Source organism: Ambystoma mexicanum, chromosome 7p (assembly GCF_040938575.1).
Source record: "Ambystoma mexicanum isolate Mex_15411 chromosome 7p, UKY_AmexF1_1, whole genome shotgun sequence".
Lineage (NCBI taxonomy): Eukaryota > Metazoa > Chordata > Amphibia > Caudata > Ambystomatidae > Ambystoma > Ambystoma mexicanum.
This window is the reverse complement of record NC_090939.1, coordinates 368,508,575-368,523,351: the sequence shown is the minus strand read 5'-3', so window position 1 is coordinate 368,523,351 and position 14,777 is coordinate 368,508,575. Positions and strand designations below refer to the sequence as shown.

Here is a 14,777-nt window from a genome sequence, read left to right as displayed (position 1 = left end):
CTGCAGAGGTTACGGAGGTTCGGTTCCCGGATGATCTTCATTGCTCTGGCGTGGGACCGGAGGATGTGGCACCCAGACCTTCTCATCTTGTCCATCTGCCCTCCACATCGTCTTCCCTACCAAGACGATCTGCTCTCATGGGAGGGGGGAGGGGTTAGGTTCTCCATCCAGAGGTCAGATCCCTCAACCTTCACGCTTGGTTTCTGAAAGGTTGAGGTATAAGGATTGGGACCTCCCTGATGACGTGATGGAGGTGTTGCTCTCGGCCAGACGGCCAGCAACAAAGTCCCTGTACCGTTGGTGTAAGTTCTGCGACTGGTGCAGGGTTAGGAATGTGAATCCTTTTGCATGTGACATTCCCATTGTTCTGTTTTTTTTTGCTTTCTTTGGCCCACAGGGGCTTGCAAGTGGGTACCATTAAAGGTTTAAGCGCTCGTCTGAAGAGTGTTCCTATTTTAAAATTCCTTTAATTTCTCAGTTTCTGAAAGAGCTCACTAATGTGTTCCCTCCGTCACCTTTCCAGGTGCCCGATTGGGATTCGAACCTTGTTATCTTTCTGATGGGTGCTCCGTTTGAGCCTTTGCATTCATGCCCTTTGAGACTGTTAACTCTTAAAACTGTATTTTTGGTTGCGGTCACTTCCGCTCGCAGAGTGAGTGAGTTACAGGCACTTTCAGTTAAGCCACCCTTCACTGTGTTTCATAAGGACAGGGTTGTCCTTAGAGTTTGTCCTTCCTTTCTTCCGAAGGTGGTGTCGGAATTTCATTTAGGCCAGAAGGTCGTTCTTCTGGTGTTTTATCCTCCTCCACATCCTGCTAAGGAAGAAGAGAGGCTCCATAGGCTTGATCCTAGGAGAGCGTTAAGCTTTTATATTTCAGATATTTCCTCGGTCAGAGTGGACAATCAACTCTTCATTGGTTACGCTGGAAAGTGTTTGGGACAGGCTGTGACGAAACAGACTGTCTCGCTGGATTATTCTGGCTATTTGAGTGTTACTGCTTGGCGGGGTAAGGACCCACCGGTCGGCTTGTGGGCCCATTCTACCAGGGGGTATGGCTGCCTCTACTGCCCTACAGAGGGGTGTTCCTATTTGTAACATCTGTGATGCAGCCACTTGGGCTTCGATACATACTATTGTACGTCACTACTCGATTCCATCTGTGGGCAGGATCTGGCCTTTGGCAAGGCGGTCCTTTACTCCGCAATTTGATTGGGCATTCTAAATTTGTTTTCTAAATTCTTTTCCCACCTCCTTGCATTGGTTCTGGTTTGGGAGTCTGTCATAGATATGGAATACGTCGGCGGACCCAATCCCCTTGAAAAACAAGTTACTCTCTTACCTGGTAACGTTCTTTCGATGGGATGGTCCGATGACTTATTCCATATCGCTTCCTCCCTGCCTTTCCCGCTACAGAATTTCTTATGCGATTGCATCTTACGCAAGGCTTTGTGTCTCAGACTGGCAGAAGACTGGTGCCACACGTTCTGGGGAAAAAACTACAACTGAGGCTACGGGCGTCGTGCGTCCTACTTGTAACATCCAGTGACGTCGGCCCTCGGAGGAGGTCCTCGAGGGCGGCGTATCGACGCAGACGCCGAAGATTTTCCGAAGCAGCAAAGCTGTGGCGATTATGTCATAGATATGGAATACGTCGTCGGACCATCCCATCGAAAGAATGTTACCAGGTAAGAGAGTAACTTGTTCTTCTCCCTAACACTCGTCCCCTCAGACTAAGGGACAGAAGGATTTAATCCACTTCTGGATGAATCTACTATTCAGTCGGTCATCCTTTCTGGAGAGCATCAGCATTTTGGTGATTACACCCTGACCTGTGTTATATGGTAAAATGAAACACTTCGATGCTGACTGACCATTTTAACAATTTTTGATTCCCCCCCCCCCCCCACCCCCCCCCCCCTTCATCTGCATTGACCATCTCAAGGATTTGTTGATCTGTCTGAATAATGAAAGTAGAACCATACAAGAACGGCCTTAACTACTTCAGAGACCACACAATCGCAAACCATTCACGTTTTATAGTGTTGGGGAGAATTTTCAGAAATGTGCTAATTCCCTCCACCTTAGAGACCCCAGCAACTTTTCTGGATTTTGAGGACTTGATTTTCTTTTTAACCTGGAGAGAGTGAGACACTTTCTCCCACTCAAGTACTTTAATGTGATTTTTGAACTTTGTTATGGAGCCTGACAAACTCCATAGGCATCATCGTTTACATTGTCACACAGCACCTTCAGTGCAGTGGCACAGGGAAGTCTTCCAGATTTCCCAAAGGTTTAAATTACTGCTCTGGGAAACAGTTTATCCCAGAGAAGGTAAGTGAAATTGACTTTACTTAGTGTGTGCTGGGTCTAGAAAGTTACACATCTATCTTACAATAGGGTTCTAGGCAGGGTTAGTTAGTATCCCCATTGACTAGCTTCTCATGTAACAATTTTGTTACCCTTTTCGCACTGAATGGCTGGTGGCATTGGTTTACTTTTAACTACCGTGGTGTGCATTTAAAGTTAGGCTGCGTTCGCAGCTGCAGTAAAGCATCCAAGAGTGCAATTTTTGTCGAAATGGCCAATCTTCTTTTTTCGCCATTTCTTTGTGGAAAGGGCCTTCTTGAGATTTACTCTGGGGACCAAACCAGATTTGGGCCCTTTGTTCGCTTTGACTTTGGCGGGATTCACGAGTGAAGCCCGCCTTTAGCTCCAGGGTGTCTGGTGGGGACCGGAAGTGAGGGAGGTGTCCGAAAACGCCCTGTGCTTAGTCTCCTAGGAGACCCAAATGCACTCTGTGGGGATTGGCCTGCTGACTGTTCAGGAAGTATGCTGTAAGGGCAAAAGAACACTCTTTTTTTGATGGGGGGGCCTGACTCCGGAGGGTTTAGGCAAATATATCGTAAAGAGGAACATGGAGTCAAAGGCTACCGTTGTCAATGACGCTAAGGTGGTTTGTCTTAAAAAATGCAGTGGAGCTTTGGATACCGTATATCAGTATGCTCTTCCAGAAAAAGTGGAGACAGTTAAGTTCTACAATTAACATCCGATAAGAGTATTTAAAATAATGACATGCCGTCCTGGGCACAAAAAGGTATTGTATATAGATCACAATACTTTGTACATGTTTCAGTGGGTTAGTACAATTCAAGTGACTGTGATTTTATGTATTGCTAATAATAAGGCAGTACACAAGCATGGTCGACACACAAACAATTGAGGTGTTTCTGGTGCGGTGGATAGGTGGAGAAGACAGCGGTTGGAGTGGTCGTGACCTACTAGTAATGGCACCGCACTGTCGTCAGGACTGAGGGGAAATTGGAAATTGGAGCGTAAGGAGAATGACGTGCGCCTGTAATTGGTAAAAACATAGGATGGGGTGTTAGATCTGGGGTTCATTGAAAAAGGCAAAGTAAAATTGCACAAAAGGGGACACTGCATGAAGAACAGCCTACCTAAGGTAGTTCAAGCGTCATGACTGTTTGTTGTTGAAGGTGCTGGCGGTTGAGTGCCTGGCATGGTGTTTGTAGTCTGCAAAGTGGACAGGCGATCTCTGTGGTTGCTGAAGAGATTCCAAAGAATTTTGTGGTTCAAGGGAACTGGCACATTAAATGTGATATAGAGAAAGGGGGTTAAAACAAGGGATAGTGTTACCTTGCAGGATCGATCTTGAGTTCAAGTAAAAAAAAGTGGCGGGAGCCGGTGTTTAATGGCTACGGCTAGTGACTGTGGGAGTCCTGTTGAAAAGGGACAAAGATGTATGTAATAGAGTACGTATGGCTAGCTGCAGAGGTAAGCGTGACTTAGTAATGCCCGAGTGGAAGTGGACATGCATGCAGAGAAAGGGGACATGTCCAGTCTTATGACAAAACTCGAGGAAAGAAATAGGTTGGTTTCTAAATTTGCTAGTTCACATGGTTAAAGTGATCACTTGTGATATTTGCATGAGATATAGGTGAATGCCGAATTTATATGGGCTTAAAGCATGCAGCTGGTTTGGAAGATTGCTGGTCGCACTTATGGCTCTCTGGTGCACGTAAAGTAATTTGACCGTGAGGGGCCATGTTGTAACTTAGTGAGATGGCTGTGGTCCCGGTAGCCAAATAAGGACAAACAAATGCGCAGAGAACAGGGAGCCCTAGTGCTTACCTCTCAGCGAGCTGTATCAATGGCTTGCGTTGTTGTCTGAATGGTGCGCATGCATGATGTCTGGAATATATGAGATCGTTTCTAAGTAAAGCGAGACCCGATGCGCATGTGCAAACTAATAGCATAGCTATATAGAACATGGGTAGTATTTCTGTAATGGCGGCATCATCGGGAATGGTCAGTGCATCATGGCTCGATACATGCACTTAATTTTCACAAGATGGAATGTCGTGTGGATTGTCCTTCTGCCAAACAGTGTGTCTCGTAAAAAGCCATTTAGATGTTAATGTACACTGAAGGAGTTATCATTTCATCAAAACATGTTTTTTTTGAAAATACAACCATTTTGCAAAAAATGAGGAAACATACAAAAATGCTCAAAAATTAAACAGAGAAACATATAAATACATTGCTCCTTGGAAAGGCCACAAATAGCCAAGGTGAAGGGAATAGAGGCACATTTTGTTGAAAGAAACAACCATTTTCGTTGGTAGTACATAGAGCGATATTTCAGTGTAAATAAATGAAGATAAGTTACAAAAGACAGAGTAGAGAAGGAATAAATTCATCATGGGAATTTGTGGATAGAACCCATGTTTGTGTTTGTATGTTTGCTGACTAATAGGTGGTTAAAAAACATGTGTTTAAAGCAGCAGTCGAGAGGGAGAAATGGGTGTTCGATCATTTGTTGAAAAACAAGTTCCATTCAATTGATATATTCAGGCCATTCTTGGCAGAGTCAAGTCGGTAGATCCATTTTTGTTCCAGTTTACGTAGTGCGAGATCTCTGTTGCCTCCACGTAATGGATTATTGACAGATTGGAGCACTACCCAGGAAAGATCGTTATGGCTGTTTTTTCAATTTGTAGTGAGCCACTACGGGCTTGTCATCGACTAGATTTTTAAGGCAGGAGCAATGTTCGCAGATGCATTTTATCTCTCTTGCATTTCCCAATGTAAATTAGATTGCACATCTACAAAGCTTCCAACAATTGTCTGGCTACTACCCTCTACAGGAAACCTACCTCCAAAAATACTCTCCTAGAATATAGCAGCTTTCATCCAGCGGGCCTCAAGACAAATCTTCCATTCGGCCAGTTTCTCAGACTGAGAAGAAACTGTAGTACAGACGAAGACTATAAAACCACAAGTAATGATCTAAGTACACGCCTTAAAGAACGTGGATACCCGAGTCACATCATACGTCAAGCTCGCAGAAGAGCAAAACATACCGACAGAGATGCCTCACACCAGCACCCAAGGAACAAGACAAAACCAAGATGACATGTGTAACCACATTTACTTCCATCAGCAATCCCCTCCAAAAAAACTATTCTTCGTCATTGGGATACACTCCACACAAGATTTCAAACCCATGAAACCTAGATTTGCATTTACACGGAACAGAAACCTGAAAGACCGCCTGGTGCATACTTACGAAGATGAAACAAAAGAAAAAAATCTCCCAAACTACCCTTTGGAATCTCTTGTGCCCCCCCCCCCCCCCCCCCGTCAGAGGTAATTTCAGATCTGGAAACTGTTCAGTATGTTCCCTGACCAACAACATAAAACAGATTGACCTCAAAGACATAAGATGGACATTTCCCAATTTCACCAACTGTAAAACAAAATGGTCAGTATACGCCATTAAGTGTCATTTAATCAGTCCTTCTTACTCATTCTCATGAACATGTAAAGTCAAGTGCCTCACCGGTTTCTACCCATTCAAACATCAGGCCAGCAGCTTGACCAACTATCCTACATTTCACGTACAAACGAATGGCTACTACTAACCAAAAGATATCAGCATGTATGTCCTCCTTTCACTGCGCATCCCTACTCCACTAGGGTTTCAATGGCAAGTGCCCTGGGCAGCCCCAGAAAACTCTTAGCAAACCTCATCAATACTGTTTCCCCCAACCCACTATGCGCCACATTCATTCTTCATCTCCCTATGTCAGTGCATTGGGTAACAACCTATTCCATTACATACCATGAAACCCAAACAGATGACTGCCCTTCAAAACCAAACAATTTCCAAGAATGAAGTTTGCAAACTTGTAATATCTGTGCTGGGAACAGTACATTTTTGAATGATAGGCCTAAATAAGTGACCTCATTTTATACACCACAGTACCCATTTCTTACATAACCTAGCAATTCATGATGAAGCATACAAAATATATGCATAGACCATGTCATGTGCAACTTCATACCTATATACAAATGTTCAGACACATTTTATATATTACTGCACAAACGCTGAAATACAAATTACCCTACCCTATTAGTCGCTATGAATTCATCTTCACAATTTCTCAAAATCCATTTACCGGCAGTATTTTCCCTAAAACACCAAGACTTTCATAATCCCTTGTATAGTATATACATAACTTCAGAGTACAATTCCTAAACAACTTCTAAATGGGACAAATGTTTACAGGAAACATGCCAAATATTACCAGCTTTTCTTCATTCATAAAGGTGTTGCAAAATAATATGTAACACATCTTTACTTTCATATACCAACTATTCATTAATCTCTGCTGTCCTCAATTCATAAGCAACATAAGAGAACATAGCTCAAAGATAATGGACTGCCACTTACTTGCCACATAGCTTCAGTTTTCATACCATAGAAGGATCTCCTGAACTGTAGGCCAACTCTGGTCGCACACCATTCAGTATACTGCCAGTACATAACTGAGGCCTGCCACACCCTTGCTTCTCCCAGCACCCATTCAAACAGTCCTCCTTAGCCATCAACATCAAAAAACATGCAAAATGAACCACCACACTGGTTTCCGCCTATTTAAGCATCATAAGCCAATGGCCTGACCCACTATCCACCTTTCACCTACAAACTAATTACTACTACTACTCAAGCTTGCATATAAGATGATTCAATAACACACTGCCACTTTGTACCTCCACCCAGCTCCAGTTTTCACACCTTATAAAAGCCTCGAACTGTAGGCCACCTCCACGCACACACCATTAAGCATACTCCTGGTCACATAACTGGGCCTTGCCACAGCCTTGCCTCTTCCAACACCCACTTAATTAGTCCTCTTTAGCCATCCTCATAACAAACGTGCACAATGAACCACCTCACCTGTTTCCACCTATTTAAGCTTCATAAGCCAATGTCATGACCCACTATCCGCCTTTCACCTACAAACTAAGTACTACTACTACTAAACAAAACATATCGGCATGTATATCCTCCCTCCACTGCCCATCCCCACTCTGGCTAGGGTCAAGGTCCATTGGCAGCCCCACAAATCTACTCTGATACTGTTATATAGCATAAGATTGTACATTTCTTCAGTAATGCCTCACATACTCTAAGCATAACTTCAGACTACAATTCCCAAACAACTTCTAAAGAGGAGAAATGTTCTTTTAAAACAATATATGCCTTTGCATTATTTCTTCATTGACATTCATAAAGGTGTTCCAAGATAATTTCTAACACCTTTGCTTTGATATACCAACCATTCATGCATGTCTAGTTTGTCCTCAATTCATGAGAAAGGTAATAACTGAAAAGAGCGGCAAGATAATGCACTGCCACTTGCTTGCCCCACCCAGCGCCAGTTTTCACACATTACAAGCTTCTCCTTAAGAACTGAACACCAACTCCAGACAGACATTAACCTACAGGTAGTCGCCTAACTGCCCTGTCACAACCATCCTCCACCTACCACCCATTTAATCAGTTCTTCTTAGTCATCCTCATCAAATAACATGTAAAGTCAAGCGCCTCACCAGTTTACTTATTCAACCATCATAGGTCCAAGAGCCTGACCCACTATCCTACATTTCACCAATAAACTAATCACTACTACTCAACAGAAGATATCAGCAATATGTCCTCCCTCCACTGCCCATACCCACTCCACTAGGGTTTTAATATCCAAGTGCCCTATCGAGGTCCCAGAAAGCTATTTTACCAAACCTCATCAATAATACGGTTTCCCCATCCCACTATGCACCCCCATTCATTTAAATCTCCCTATGTCAATGCATTGCGCAAAACCGAAATAGAATCCTGCCCTTCCAAAGCACACCATTTCCAAGCAACTGGTGAAACTGCCAAATATAATTTATTTCTAAAAGACTAGCAAGTTCGCATTCACCAGATGTACTGCCTCATAAAACCTCTCAATTTGAAAGCCACATTCAAACACTTGAAGACAGTACAAAATCAACAATATAGGGTCACAGAAAAACAGCTTAAAATCACACACACAGCCACATATCTGTCAAGGGTAGAGTTCTACTCTTTGGTTCACACTAGAGCTTCCTATACACCCACATTCATATCTCATCCAATGTCGATGAGAAACAACTTTTCTTAGGAAATATATTTTTTGTCACACATAAGCATAACATATCATACAGCTTCATCACTCTCCTAAAGACACTGAAGTAAAATATGGACAACCCTACTTGCCAAACAATACTTATAAATTTGACTAAATCAGACACCTAAACTTACTTCACTTATCCTATAAATAAACAATTCAAAATGTACACAATATATGAAAACACACTATCACTCACCTTCAGCTGCTCCAATTAATAAATAGATCTTTACAATAGCCAAACACCGAACATGTGTACACACTCACTTCGGGAACCAGAATGTGACAAGTTCAGCAAAAGGTCACTCATCTTTCATAAATCAATAGCACAAAAAGGGGACTGTAGAAAGCAAACAAGTATAAGGCCAACAAATTTTTATTACAACCCATATCTATCAATAAACTCCAACACAATCCTCCCAAAAAATACTATATACAACATTTATCCACTATATATAAAAAACATTTCCCCCCCCTAATTTGCCAAATTAAATAACCACAGCTATAACCCCGGTTACATGACTGAAACCCACCTATAGATGCGGTTACATGTACATTTTTCAAATGTGCTGAAAAACACATTACAAAGGTTTCACAATCAACTCTCACTAGCCTTCTGGTAAAAACTTCCAAACAAACATATGTACTAATCTGTCTTGAAGCATCCATAATATGATCACTGCACCAAAATACAGACTAATATAACTGGGTTCAACCAATGGGTTCATACCTCTGGCTACCAAAGCCCGCCACAAAGTACAGCGTAAGATTGAAGCATTCATAGATGCGAATCAAGTCAACCACCAGTAGTTGCGGCAACCCGTAAAATCTTTACAGATTCAAAAAGACATATTGACAAGGTGTCTCATTTGAAACATAAAGGTACACATGAGGGCATAGAATCAGAAACGCATGTGAAATTGTGTAGTGTGAAATCACTGCAACATGGTCCATGCACAGAAATGATAATCGCTATACCCGCCGCTAATGCGATCGTCATAAATGCAGCTACACCTGCCAAAAATACATGTCTCATTGGCGTACTGCCACCCGCGGCTATAATTTGCCTGACTGCACAGCGTTGTATTGGCTGCTGTCGTAACTGTGGCTATTTTCTTTTTAAAAAGGCATCAAAGATATTTTCTTTTTCCAATATACTTAGTTTTCTGGGTGGCTCTTAAAAGAGCCTTTGTGGTGTTTTAGTGATATATTCTATCAGGAGTGGTGTGCCGTCAATGATCTCTGCCTTAATCCCATTAAGACATAGATTCTCCTCATCAGCACAACTGCACCCTCCTTCCCCGTCACTCTGACCAGCCTCCCTTGTCCCTCTTCCTGCTCCCACCATTGAGGCTAAGAACCTCAGGGTCATCTTCGACTCCACACTCCTTATCTCCTCACATCTCTGATGTCTCGAAGTCAAACTACCAACTGCACCTCCTAAGAGGTATTCTTCCTCTCCTTCCCCCAGAAGTTTACGGGCTCTGGTTCTCTCTAGGCTAGACTACTGCAACAGCCTCTTTCTAAATCTGCCTGCTTCTACGCTCTGCCCTCTGCAACTCGTCAGAACAGGACTGTGAGACTTGTCATTGCCTCAAGCCCTGCGATCATATCTCGACAGCCCTGAAATCTCTTCATTGGCTCCCAGTGGCTTCAAGAATTAAATTCAAGACCCTCTGCATTGTCCACAAGGCTTTCTGTGGCCTGGATCCAAAATACCTTCAACTCTCCCTCCTTAAGTACCTTCCCACTCAAGCTCTTCGTTCCTCCCCCTCCCTCAGGGTCAGTCGCTTCTCCAAGTACCACGTTGGTAGGTAGATCTTTCCTCGGTTGGGGCCTCCCTCTGGAACAGCCTCCCTGCCACTCAAACTTAAGGCGAATCATCTCTGGTTCCGGAAGCACCTCAAGACCTTCCTCTTTGCATCTGCCTTTGCTCTTCCTCTCCGCTGCTGATCTGTCTGCTTCGGCTCCATGCACCTGGCTACCCTCTGATTTCGGGCCGAGGTCCCTACCCACCCAGCCACACATCCGCACTGCCCCCAGGGACCCCTCGCACTTGGGTCTGTATCTGTAACCCTACAGTCCCCTTACCTGCACTTATCAGACACTCCTTCAATGCGCTTTAGACCTTACACTTGCCACCTTGTTGGCTGCACTACCAGTTGTTTTTTCTCTGTTGATCAGCACTTCCACCTCTCCCCTGCACTTGTGCGTTCTCAATGTCACTAGGCCTAGTAAGATCATTGTTTTGTTCCTCCCTTGATCCCCTCCCTTGCCTAGTGACGCTCTGATGCAAATAAAATATATCATACATAACCAAACAATGTTTTCAATGAAAGAAATACTCTTGACCTCTTATTACAAAAAGATTTTGGAACATTTCACTATGCTCTTTCTTTAGATTCTTTTTTTTTTCCAGAAAAGAATAACATGTAGTGCGTCAAAAGTATGTCTCCACAATTGCAGCATAAACCTCTAATTTCAAACACTCCATCTAAAATAATATAGAACCAAAAACACTTTATAAGGCAATGCTTTCAGAACACTTCACCCATGTCCTCAACCTGACTGTAAATCCCATTCTCAAAATGCTCAAACTCTCCAGTCTTCTGAACAATGAAAATACCCTCCTTCTAAAATTGACTGCATGTTTCAAATATCTAATCAAACAATATACCCCAAAAATACCACAATCTCCTACAACTACAGCTCACTCTTAAGCAATAAATATGTACTATGTAGAAAAACCCTTGACACAATATAATCTACAGTTGTGTTGGCACATATAAACATCACTCAAAATATATTTCTGATAAGTTCAAGAATTCAACAGCATCTGAGGTACTTTACATCCTATTGCCAGCCAGCCACCACACAATCAACAACCAATCAGAAAGTACATACAAACATTCCACCTTCTTTCCTCATGTACTGTTCCTCCATTGCTAATTCTAATATCTGAAGTGACGAGCAGTATTTATTTCTACCACACTAAAATGGAACACTACATGCAACGGCTAGAGGACAATTATCCTACAGAGGAATATTTGAAAAAAGATGCTGAAGAAAATGATCCAGAACAAAATACACCACATTCTTCATATATAATGAGACTAAAAATAACATCATAAGGAGCTAATATCGGTCACCAAACTAGTATACATTATCTACCTACTATCAAATGTGAATACAACCAACACAAATTTTTAAAAGTGAATTATATCTTCAATTCCTTAAAAATATTCAAATATTTTCGAACAGAAGTAATTCAAGAACCAAGCAAGAAGCACCACGAACAATAACCACAATACTAATCATGGATTCATTAACAGAATTAAAACTATTAATTAATATTGATAAAGGACATTGAAAATTTTACGACAAATCATGGACAGTAGAAATTCAGATAATTGGGCTAAAGATGTCATGTGTTCAAACTAAAAGAAAGACCTACAGCCACATCCCCCCCCAAATAAAACTATTTTCAACAAACTTTATTGGCATATTTATATTTGTATTTGGCCAATCTTGGCCTCCACCTCGACTCTAACCTCTCATTTACTCACCACATTTCTCTTACCTCCCGATCCTGTCGCTATCACCTCTTCAATGTTTGCAAAATCCGATCCTCCCTCACCTTCCATGCTACCGAACTAATCTCACCCTTTATCTTTTCCTGTCTATTCTACTGCTCTGCTCTCCGGCCTCCCTGCTTCTCTTCTTGCCCCCTCAAATCCCTCTATCATTCTGCCATCTGTACTCTTTGCTTACTTTCTCCTCATAACTGCATCTCCTCTTCGCTTTCTTCTCTTGGTTAGCTTCCCTTTCATTCACAACTCAAATTCAACTTCCTCTGCCTCATTTTCAAATCTCTTCATCACCTTGCCCCTCCCTACCTTTCCTCCCTCATCTCCTTCTACACCCCCTCTCGTCCCCTCCGTTCTGCTGACCTCTTCCCCCTCACTGTTCCACCATCGCCTTGCGCCCCTTCCCGTTTCCGATACTCCTCTACACTGGAACTCTCTACCTTTCCTTATCTGCTCCATTTCCTCTTACTCCTCCTTAAAATCTTACCTCCTTCATCCTCCCTCCTGACGGCTCCTTATTACTTCCTTCTTACTCTTACTCTATTTTTTTATCTCATTCTTAGTTCTTAACAAATTGTTCAGCATACTGTTCTTGATTATTTGATTTAAGTTTGGTACTCATGCTTCTAATGTATTCTTATTGTTGTAATGTAAAGTGCTTTGCTGCGTACAGCGCTATATAAAATTTAATAAATACAAATGTTTATTTACCTTTTTCAAATATGTACACTTGTATGTATGAGTGTATAAAACGTTTTTAAAAAAGTTGCAACTGATTGCAAACACCACACTTAATACACCTTAAAGAAAATTTCCAAATTTAATTTTTATTTCAAAAATGTGTATAGCCACGGTTACAGAAAAATTCAATGACTCCCAAAGTCTTGTAGCTGCGGATATAAGAATTTCTTTTCATAAACCTAGTGTAAAATATTAAATACAAAACAAAGAATAAAAAAGGTACATGAATAGTGGACATTTTGCACATTACAGCTATAGCCGCAGGTATAGTTAATCAAAATCGCATCTAGGAAACCTCCCAGTCGTTGTTGCGGGTACCAGTGCCTCCAACAGCCTATTGGACTACACCGTAGCCACGGTTATTCATCTATTTAAAAAAAGAAAAGAAATATCCTAACTGAAGTGCATCACATGCACTATATAAGATACATTTGTGCATAAAACACTGTTCTCTTTGCACATAGTAATCATTGGGATCGAAGAATAAATCCAACATCCAAGAATATACAAAAGAAAATACAACTACAATAAACCCGGATATATGAACTGGGTGAAATTAAAAAACATTATTGGGGGCGGGTGCAGGACAAGGGATGGGCAGGTTAAGTAAACTTGGAGAATCAAATAGAGAATTGTGTTGGGTAATTAAAATTGGAGAACAATGGATAGAAAACGATCACACCGGTAGAAACACTAGTACTGTAACCATGGTAGTAACGGCAGTCATGACATTCATCATTTTGGTTCCGGATCCATCAATGCCAAGGAAAGACAACTAGGATGAAAACCACTGCTGACAGTTGGCACTTCTTTAAAGTCAAAGAGCACTGTTGCAGAAATCGGCAGATGAGGTACTTTGCACATTCTGCAACAAAACTCTACACCATGCGCAATAGTCTGTCTGCAGCACCTCATCACCACTGCAACAACACCACCATCTTTAATGTACATGTCATCTTTCCTCATCACTGGAGCTGTGAGCAGTGGTTGTACATCAACCACCACACATTCAAGATGCTGCCACCAACAGCCAGAGTCTTAAAACATCTGCACCACTGCATTTAAAGAATCCTCCAAAATACTAGAACGGTCAGAGGAGGCTTTTCCTGAACACTCTACAGATGTGCTGCTCCCATCTCCAACAGTACCACTATGTTTTGAACATAGTTTGACCTTTCACGGGAGTTAACTGTACATCATCTAGTAAGAGTCCACTGGGATGATCAGATCGATATAGCTGCAATAAAATAAAAAAACTAACATGTACTTACAAACCACATACCTCACAAACCACTCAAAAGACCTAAGAGCACTGCATACATGAAAGTGGATTAAAATTACAATACAATCAAACCTTCATCCCCACTAACATAAATACAGTAACTTTATCTCTGCATGTAAATGTCATTTAATTCACGAATGTAATTTTATAAGTCCATATTTCGAAAACTTAAACATATATAAAATACTTGCCACACAATAAAACCAGCTGAGAAAAATCATAATGACCAACTGATACCAATGGTAAATATAATCTAACACACACACAACTGCAGCTAAACCTTCAAAAGTTGGAAAATGTATTAGCACTTAATCAGCCACGTCCACAGGAAAAGTCCTGGAATCAAAAGGATAAAACTTCAGAAAATTGTCGCTTTTATACTTTCCAAAATGAATACCCAAAAGAGGACTATATACTAATAAAACTACGAAAATGGATGACACATTTTCCCCACAACCTATCACAGACCGCTACACAAATAGAAAAGTACCAACAACCAATAACAAACAATGAAACTCGCTGAAATCTATTTTTCCTCCGGCCAGAATCTTTGATAGCCGTGGCTAAAAGACGCGACTTCAGACTTTGCTTTGTATAAGCGGCTACACGTACATTTTTTGCAAACCCAAAATCAAACTAAGCTGGCC

General features: G+C 41.7%; 1 protein-coding gene across 1 annotated transcript in view; it reads left to right on the top strand.

The window, feature by feature from the left end:
- Positions 1 to 14,777, top strand: part of CXADR (CXADR Ig-like cell adhesion molecule) — a 331,323-nt gene that overhangs the window by 270,902 nt on the left and 45,644 nt on the right. The gene's annotated exons all lie outside the window — the stretch shown is intronic.